The sequence below is a fragment of the Limulus polyphemus genome, unplaced genomic scaffold (assembly GCF_000517525.1).
Source record: "Limulus polyphemus unplaced genomic scaffold, Limulus_polyphemus-2.1.2 Scaffold106, whole genome shotgun sequence".
Classification (NCBI taxonomy): Eukaryota; Metazoa; Arthropoda; class Merostomata; order Xiphosura; family Limulidae; genus Limulus; species Limulus polyphemus.
The window spans coordinates 964,915-974,127 of record NW_013665716.1 but is presented as its reverse complement, the minus strand read 5'-3'; the positions used below and the strand labels follow the sequence as shown (position 1 = coordinate 974,127).

At 32.3% G+C, this 9,213-nt stretch overlaps 1 pseudogene; it reads right to left on the bottom strand.

Moving 5' to 3' along the window:
• The window catches only part of LOC106470680, a 59,615-nt pseudogene that overhangs the window by 50,103 nt on the left and 299 nt on the right, over window positions 1-9,213 (bottom strand).

Genomic DNA, 9,213 nt, shown 5'->3' with positions numbered 1-9,213 from the left:
GATAAACATACAAATCCATAAAACAAGCCATCTTCAATTTTAAAATTAATGAATCAGTTGTTAAATATTTCATCTAGTATTTTGAACTGACAAAATTCTCTAAATAATTTTAACGTACAAGTACACAAGAAATTCTTAAACTCTAAAAATCATAACATTTGAGGTTTCTAGTCTTTTCCTTCATTTGCCTACTTCATAAATCCTAACTATTTTTAATTGCATGACTACACTGTTTACTCTTCACTGATAAAGTTAAACACTCATTAAACAGTTTTCTTGTGGAAAAAAACTTTTTTATGTGTATTCTTTATCAAATAATATTGTTCTATTTACATGGTTTTAACTTCCTACGTGTAACATCAAGTATTCTAAAATCTTTGTCATTTTGACTCATGATTTTTAGTTAACCCCTTCTGTGATTTGCACAATAATTCAGGCATTTTCCATGTTCCAAAACAAACATTTGCCTGAATATATTCAGATGCTATCAGGCATTACAATAGGCTATCAAAATGACAAATAAACTGACTCAAAATAAATTGGTTCTATTGGGGCTCATTTCCAAAAAACGCCCAACACGAAATGGTTAAAAACTTTTCAACTAGTACATGATCTAGGAATCTAAGGCTTAATTGCTAGTTGGAATAATATATTTGTAACATTTTCTTTTGAATCACAGTTTGTTAATATGTATTAATTCATTCATACTTAAGATAGACTAAATGTTTTTGTGTACATTTAATACATTTTTCTAAACTTAATTTTTGTTGTAGGCTTGTTTTATTAACTATCATGCCCAGATGGATGCATCCCATTTTTAAAGCAAAACTGCAACATTGACTTATAAAATGTATAGAAAATAAACCTGTAATCAATATTTTACTCAAATTTAACAGCTGAAATTTACTCAGAAAAAGGAAAGTTTTATTTAATTTTATACATAAAAAATGTGTAAAAATTGCAAATTTTTTACTTTGGACTAATTTCTGCATACACTGAAGAAAATTAATAGTGTTTGTGAATTTCCTGATATTTTTATTAGCATAATTTGTCACTCATAGCTTGCAGGACTAATAATTTTGAACAAAATTAGCATGAATTTGATCTTGTAACATAAATAAAAGTATAGTTTATCCATTTTTAGCTAATCAATGTTCCTCAACCTCGGTTGTCACATGGTGTGATGTAAATGTAGCTGCCTATATCTCAGATTTAAGAAGCTCTTTTCATGTTCTTTTCAACTGTGTAAGCTAACATGGTTCCAGTTCAGCAGATATTCACTTAGAGGCCAGAACAGAGTGATAAAAGCTTAGCTTGGTGATATTTTGCTACAAGAAAAGATGTTTCTGAACAACTTCACCCAATTACAGTCCTTATGTTTTTAAAGCTTTAATATTATACTTCATTTGAATTATTATATTACAGTATGAAAGAAAATGTTCTCTATAGAACAAAATAAAATAGGCTTTTTAAAATCATTTTGCACTCAACCATATCAACTTTTGTTTCATTGGCAAGATTATTATGTTATGCAGTGTTTATGTTAGGCCTTATCTACCTAAGAACTGTATCAAAATTCCATACTGCCTTACCTTGTGTATATTGTATTGCATCAACACAAGTGCAATATGCCTATGAAGTTGTTCATATGACTGAATCTAATTTATTACTTTTAATCTGATTATGGTTTGTGTGTCAAAATTTACGGTATTTTGTTTTCATGAAGTTTTAACTCAATTCAGTAGAATATGATGTATTGTTATAAAATGGTGAATATCAATAAGTTTTGAGTATTTCCATGCATGCTTGATGGTGATTCATTATAATTCTAAAAGCCAAACTTAAAGAATCTAAATAGAACAGACTTATGAAAAAAGGTGATAGAGAAAATAATGGTGTTAGAATGTTAAAAATGTGTTAGTACTACTCATGTGTATAGAAATGTCTGTTAATAGAAGTTAAACAAAATAAATATATATTATTTTATACATACACCTGTGAACTATTGTCAATTACCAATTACTGAACCCTTCTTTGCAACTTTCAATGGCTCATCTGATATTAGTTAATCAAGGGAACACTGGATACAGTCAAGCTTCTGGAAAGACTACTTAACAGTTAATAACAAAAGATAGGTCAATGTGCCGCTGTATTCACTTTGTATCATGGAACAGTTTTTCACCTATGCATTATTTTTTGTGTATTGAGGTAATCAGCAGAAATATGAATTTATTGAAGCAAGGTATGAGGTTGAGGCTTAATGCTCAGAGTTCATGCAGTTTATTAAAGAACAGCAAATGCTGGAGAGACAGCAAGGGCATTAAATCAAGAAAAACCAAATCAGAAGATGAGAGGATGGCAGCAGAGGAATGAGTGTGAGATACAAATAAGACAAATTAGAGATGAATCACAGTTGGAGGTTGGTCAACTTGGTGACCACCTATATCCTGCTAATGGTCATCATTGGGCAAGCCACCAGTAGTCTTGTATAAGAAGGCAAGAGGAGCTAGTCGTCCACTTAATGAGGAGTGAGAAGACCCATCGAGTGAAAATGTCAGGCAAAAGTTCATACACCCAACAAAACACATAAGGAGCCAAAGTTAGTCCAAAAGGCACGGCACTGAACTGGAACACCCGACACTTGTAGATGAACTGAAGATAACAATATGACTCAAGAGCAATGGGAATGTGAAGATAGGCATCTCTCACATCAAATTTGGTCATCCAGAGTTCCGAAGTAAACACCCAACAAAGTCAGAGATTGGACTTTATAGTGAAGCGAGGAGGGTCCAGTAAGGAATTCAACCAGGACAAATTGATAATAGATCTCCAATCTCATCGTCTTCTTGGGGACCACGAATAAACCCCCAGTTGTACAGGGCACACCCGTTTGATAGCCTCTTTGCAAAGCAGGTTGTGGGCAGCCTCAGTAAGATGACCATAAGATGTATGATCCTCTGATGATGGGAAGGATATAGGGAAATGGGAAAGAGAAGGTGGAGAATGGAACTGAAGGCAGAGACCTTCTGACAGAACCCAAAAAACCAAAAGATGTCATGAAATGCCACCATATGGCAAAAATGTGAAGCAATCTGGCCCCACTGTTCTGGAAACCTTTGTAGCATCACCTACAATACTGGCATTGGTCAGCCTGAGTATGGGAATGAGAACAGGGTTGGGAGCACTGGGAGGAAGGCAAGGGCCTTCGCAAAGAAGAAGGAAAATGGGAAACAAGGGCCCGGTGACTCATAGGAGCAAGAGGGAGGGTGAGATAAATGTGTGGTCAGTGAAGACAAGGAAGAATGCAATCTAACCACATCAATCCTGGATTCTTAGGAATCAGGATGATGCCCAAATATGGTATTGTGTAGGAAGGGGACCTGATGCAAAACCTGTGGGAATGAATGAAGGAGACGTACCCCAACAAGTAATGCATCTCTCCCCAACAAGTCCCAACAGCATACGAGCCAGGTATTAAGGGAAAAGGCATAGGCTAGTAAATGAGGCATAATGGACCACAAAAGGGACTTGAGTTCATATGAAAAAAAAGTTCAGGGGAGCAACAAAAGGCTTCTGACAATAACTGAAAGGAAGACAGGTAATGTAAAAGAGAGGAGAGGGAAAGGCAAATCCTTGAGAACTGAGCCTGATTAAAATAAACTCTTGCTCCTGGATTCGAACTCCAAAGGGGAAGTAAAGCATCCAATTGTTGAGAATCCAATATGGATCTAAAGAGCAACTGTACACCAAAGCATGTTGGTCTGACAATCGAGGAGAACAGGGAATACCAACACCCAACTGAAGTTGGTCCAAAAATCTTAGAGCATGAACCCCAATGTTCAATGAACGGGCAAAAACAAAATTCAGAAGAAGGAAATACACCCAATAAGGAAGGGGAGGCATCATAGGCAATAGTGGAAACATGTAAAATGCCACATATCTGATTAACTCTCTCCAGATGGGTTCGTCAATTTGACCAAACACATGACTGTTTTGTATTCGTATAATTTTTATAGATTTGATACTACTAACTTTTGATATTGTGTGTATATCTTCTCAAAATGTAGCAGTCTTTCAGTAAACATTACAAGCCTTTTACATACAAAAAATCTATTTTTTAGTGAAGTATTTTTAATAAACTAAAAAAATATTTATCCTTGAATATATTGAGTATTTGTTTTGAATAGTCCATGTACAAAGTGATTTTCATGTTAAGATTAAAAATACTTTTATTGATCTCAAAAATCTCAAATTTCATTTGTGTAATCTCTAAAACCTTCTAAATACATTTCAAATGTTTGTTTTCAGTAAAACTTTATATTTTATCTGTTATTTTCTCAACCCTAACTCTATACAAGGTTGGTCAATTTGACCGACCTTGTCACCACCAAAAAAAAATTGAAATAAATCTAAATTACCTTTCTTTTCTTTCTAGAATGACTTCAAATGTGGGGTGAAATTACATTCGTTTATCCTAAGTAGCTTTAAACTCTTAACAGTATACATCTATTTATAATTAAATTTTATTTGTTTTATTGCTCTTTTAATTACCCCTTGAACCATGTCCAACTACTATTTTTGCCATTATAAGTTCTAAATCACTTGGGGAGCATACAACTCACATTACGCTATTGAATTACATTACCCACAAGCTACTATATTATTCTATATTTTACCTAATCTAACCTTAAATACCCAAAAGATATCTTTATTTTACATTTTAGTTACTTTTATAATAATAAATAAAGAATAAACATAAAAAACAAGAAATAAAGTACTTACCTGAGTATCCTTTTTTTTTTGCTATTGACTATCGATGACACTTGACCCTACTTTTTTATACTAATAGTGCATTAAATAATTTTTATTTAATTAATGTGCCAAAGAACATAGACTAATAACATGCAAAAAGCAGATAATATCCTCTACAATCACAATTTTTCTGGCTTTCTAACTATGCAACAAGAGCCATTACTAATGCATCCAAGCTAGCTGTTGTGATTCCTGTGGGAACCAAAGTTGAATTAGAAATGAAATTGACTCTCCTGTGTTCAGAACACAATGTTATACAATGTGTCATTTGATTGTTGAAAACCTTGACTTTTTATTGGTTATAAGTAATATATAATTAAATGTAAGAGAGAACTATTAACAAATCCTGAAAGAGAAAATGTGACAGGTAGGTGTGGCAAGAGGGGTCTGATTTTCTATTTGACAGCTCTGTAACCAAACAAAATTGAAGGCTATAAAAATCATGGTTTGTCTGAGAAATGATTATTTTATAGTGAGTAGTTAAGTTTAATTTCATAGTTTCTTGGGAGGAAGGGGAATAAATACAGATGAGAAGATACCTAGAGAAAATGTGTACCGTGTGTCACACTAGGGAAAATTCAGGACTTTTTTTTAAGTATTGCCTTATAAAATTAAGAGCTTAACACCTTTTATATCATAAAAATATGGATTATTAGCTAAGATTTTATGCTATACTAATTGGTATAACATAAACAAAAAATAGTTTAATAAAATTTTGAATGTAAGACAATACAACCTTGTGTCATGTGCAGTAAAAGATACTTGGGGTGATAGGGTTAAAAAGCTGAAAAAAAGGTGTGGAAGGTAAAATTTATTGAAGAGGTGTAGATTGTGACTGACCAAAATTAGGAAATTGATGAAAAAAAATAGAGTTGAAATTGTTTTCTCCTTCCTCAGAAACATTGTCAAGTTGAAAAGGAAAAAAATCTGCCGTCTGAACATACGAATCTAGCTCCCTGCGAATAAGTCCTACAGAGTTCTAGTTAATCCAAATTACTGGGTCCCATACTCACAAGAATTTGTTGAAATGCATAAGATTTGATCCCCTGGGTACCAAATATGCACTGCAAAATGCCTCATATGCAAGGCAAGCACAAGTACTTTGCTTTGACCTTTGTATCATTAAAATCTAAACAGCATATAGTTCGCACACAGCTGTCCACTATCAACTTCTAACAGTTTTCATCAATGACAATAAATTGCACAAAAATAAAGCCACGTGAAAGTACCACATGATTAACCCTTTCACCTCGAGTAGGTCAAAGTGCATGTGTCACAGCCTTTCACAGAGTTACACTGAAAATGTAATTAAATGACTTTATTATCAATGTATATGAATAAACTATCAGAAGATAGATAGTAAATCAGTTTAGTATTATTTGAGTTTTAAGTTCTTAATTTTATAAGGAAATATTTTTTTAAAAAATTCTCAATCTCCTCTAGTATGAGAACTGTGACATTATTATCCATGTCTTTCCTCTTCTCTAATTTTTTTATCACCCCTCCAAGAAGTATGAAATTTAATGTAAATTACTCATTATAATTTTTCCATCATTCAGGCAAAACATAATTTACAAAGCTTTCAATCTTATTTAGTTACAGAACCAAAAAATAGAAAATCAGATCCCTCTTGCCACTCCCACCTGTCACATCCCATCTTTTAGAACTTGCCAATAGTTCTCTCTGACATTTAAGACTAAATTATTTATAACCAAGAGAAAGCCAGTTTTAATCTATCAAAAGACATATTAACAGAAAAAAAAACTATAAAATTCATTCTTCAAGGCTGTCCCTGAACACCTACTCATAAAAAACCCACCATTTATCTTTCAGGAAATTGATTCCCATTTTAAACTATGGTAAACAGCTGACAACAACTAATAACAACAGCAACTTATTTCATAAGCCAATTGCCCATTTAGAAAACTAAAACTATCTTACCTGGAATCTAGCTTGTCTTTTACAAATCTAAAAACTTGTGTCCACTCATTCTATTATCTTCATGTTTTAACATAAAGACATTAAAAGCCTATATCTTATCAATCCCTTGGATAACCTTGTAAATTTCAGTAAAGTTATTTTACTCTGCTTATCTCAAAGGAAAACAAGAGCTTTTATATTAACCTATCACTAAGATAATCCTTCCATCCATGGAATCATCCTGGTATCTCTCCTCTGAACATTTTCCAACAAGCCAATATCCTTTCTTAGATAATTATTCCACATGTAGCCTAACTAATGATTTGTAGAAATGATTACCTCTTTTGACTTGTAATCAATATGTCTATAAATATACCATAAAAGTCTATTAACTTTACTATTAACAAGAGAGCACTGTTTTGATGATATGAGTGACTTATCCATCACTAAGCAAGGTCCATTTCTTCAGTCACACTGATGAGTGGGTTCCCATCTCTATTAAATATGTAATCCAAATTATGACAACACAAATGTATTACTTTGCACTTACTCTAATTAATGGTCATTTGAAAAACATGGTTTGAACTAACCAACTTATCCAAGTCATTCAGTAGCACATCAATATCCTTAATACAGCTAAAAATAAAACTAGGTTATTAACTCACTTATTCACTATAATCAATTATCTATGAGCATCAATTAGTTCATGTAAAATAATAAATCAAAACTGGTGTTTCCAAATAGTACTGTTTTAAATGATACAATTGTCAAAGTAGCCAAAATACTGCCATTATGATTCTAATTATTATTTTCTATTAATTCTAAGTTGTTCAGGTTTATTCCATTAGTGTAACAATTTATGCAAATAATCAACTAACCAAAATTAGTGTTTCTTATTATTACTATTTTTGATTATTTCAACTATCCAAGTGGATTCCCTGTAATCTATTATTATAAAATTATGAATGGCTAAAGCAGATCATGCAAGATCAAACAATTAGTTGAATATAATCAAGTAATGAGTCTAATGATTAATCAATTATCATATTCCACTAATCACCAGTTGTAGCTAGAAATATTTAAAGAATTTAATGCCATCTGCAAACTATATTAGTTTGTTAATAATGCACCTATTAATATAATTGATATGAATAAGAAAATGCAAAGGCCTAAGTGATGAATAAAACCACAATATTGTTTACATATTATTCTAAAAACAACAAAGTTACAGGCATTACCTTGAAAAATTATGAGAGTGCTATGGATAAAATATTTATAGAACATCCAATCGTTTCATACATATGTGATAAAAACATTGGTGATCTATTGGGACTTATTTGCATAGTGAACCAGACATTTCCCAAGCATGAAGAGTGATCACAGTTGCTGAACACATGCTCAAATATTTCGTAGAACTAGTATTGTGAGATCAAATTTCCACATACTATATTACAGGTTTATTCACTTGTTTATCTAGGTGTCTAGTTTACTGCATCACTTGTGATTGCTTAGTCAACTTGGTGTAGGTGTAGCATAACAAATAGCCAAATACAAAATTATATATCCAAACTTAGTATCAATGAAAGATTTTCAATTACATATGTTCCATCAACACACATTTTTAACCTCATACTCAGATGTTGTTTTTTACCTTTATTTGGATTTTTTGTCATTAGCAAACTACACTAATTTTTACAAGTTTCTACATGCAAGTAGAGGTTTCTAGTTATAAAGTTGATTCAGAGGAATATAATTTTTATTACTGCTATTTTAAATTACTAAAATAATTTCTGAATATGTTTAAACTTTAATCTATGTTACTAAAATTCAATATTTTTGCAGAAACTGACGCTTCCCGCCATTACTGCATAGCTACACGGCTAAACCTACACTACGTTCTATTACTATAGTATTACTATTAGTCCAACCAACATTACAAAGCATTACAGACTATAGTAGCAGTACGTATAAAAGTGTGTAGGAAATTACGCGTAGTGGTTGTTGAAAAGGATAAAAATAAGTATATTATAGGTCAAACCACTGAGGAGTTAATATATATATATGATTGTGGATACAAGTTACGACGTTTCGGGCAATGCCCTTGTTCAAGTGTCACAATCACAGTTCAGTTAATGATAACTGAAGAAGAGCATTGCCCGAAACGTTGTATCCACAATTATATATATATATATTAACTCCTTAGTGGTTTGACCTATAACATACTTCTTTTTATAGTAGCACTACTACTACTTGCACGTAAAGCATACAATTGCAAAAACTATTGGGTCTTAAGTACAACTGGCAACTACAAAGCTTTCATATTCGATGACGAGGAACTCAATTTGAGACTAATAATGGCTGGAGACGGCTTGAATGGGTAATGAAGAAAAACTTCAATATAAGTTTAACATAACAGCAAATGTACAAGGTTCTGTCATCATCAGGTACCGATGATGACAAAACCTTGTCGAAACGTTGTAC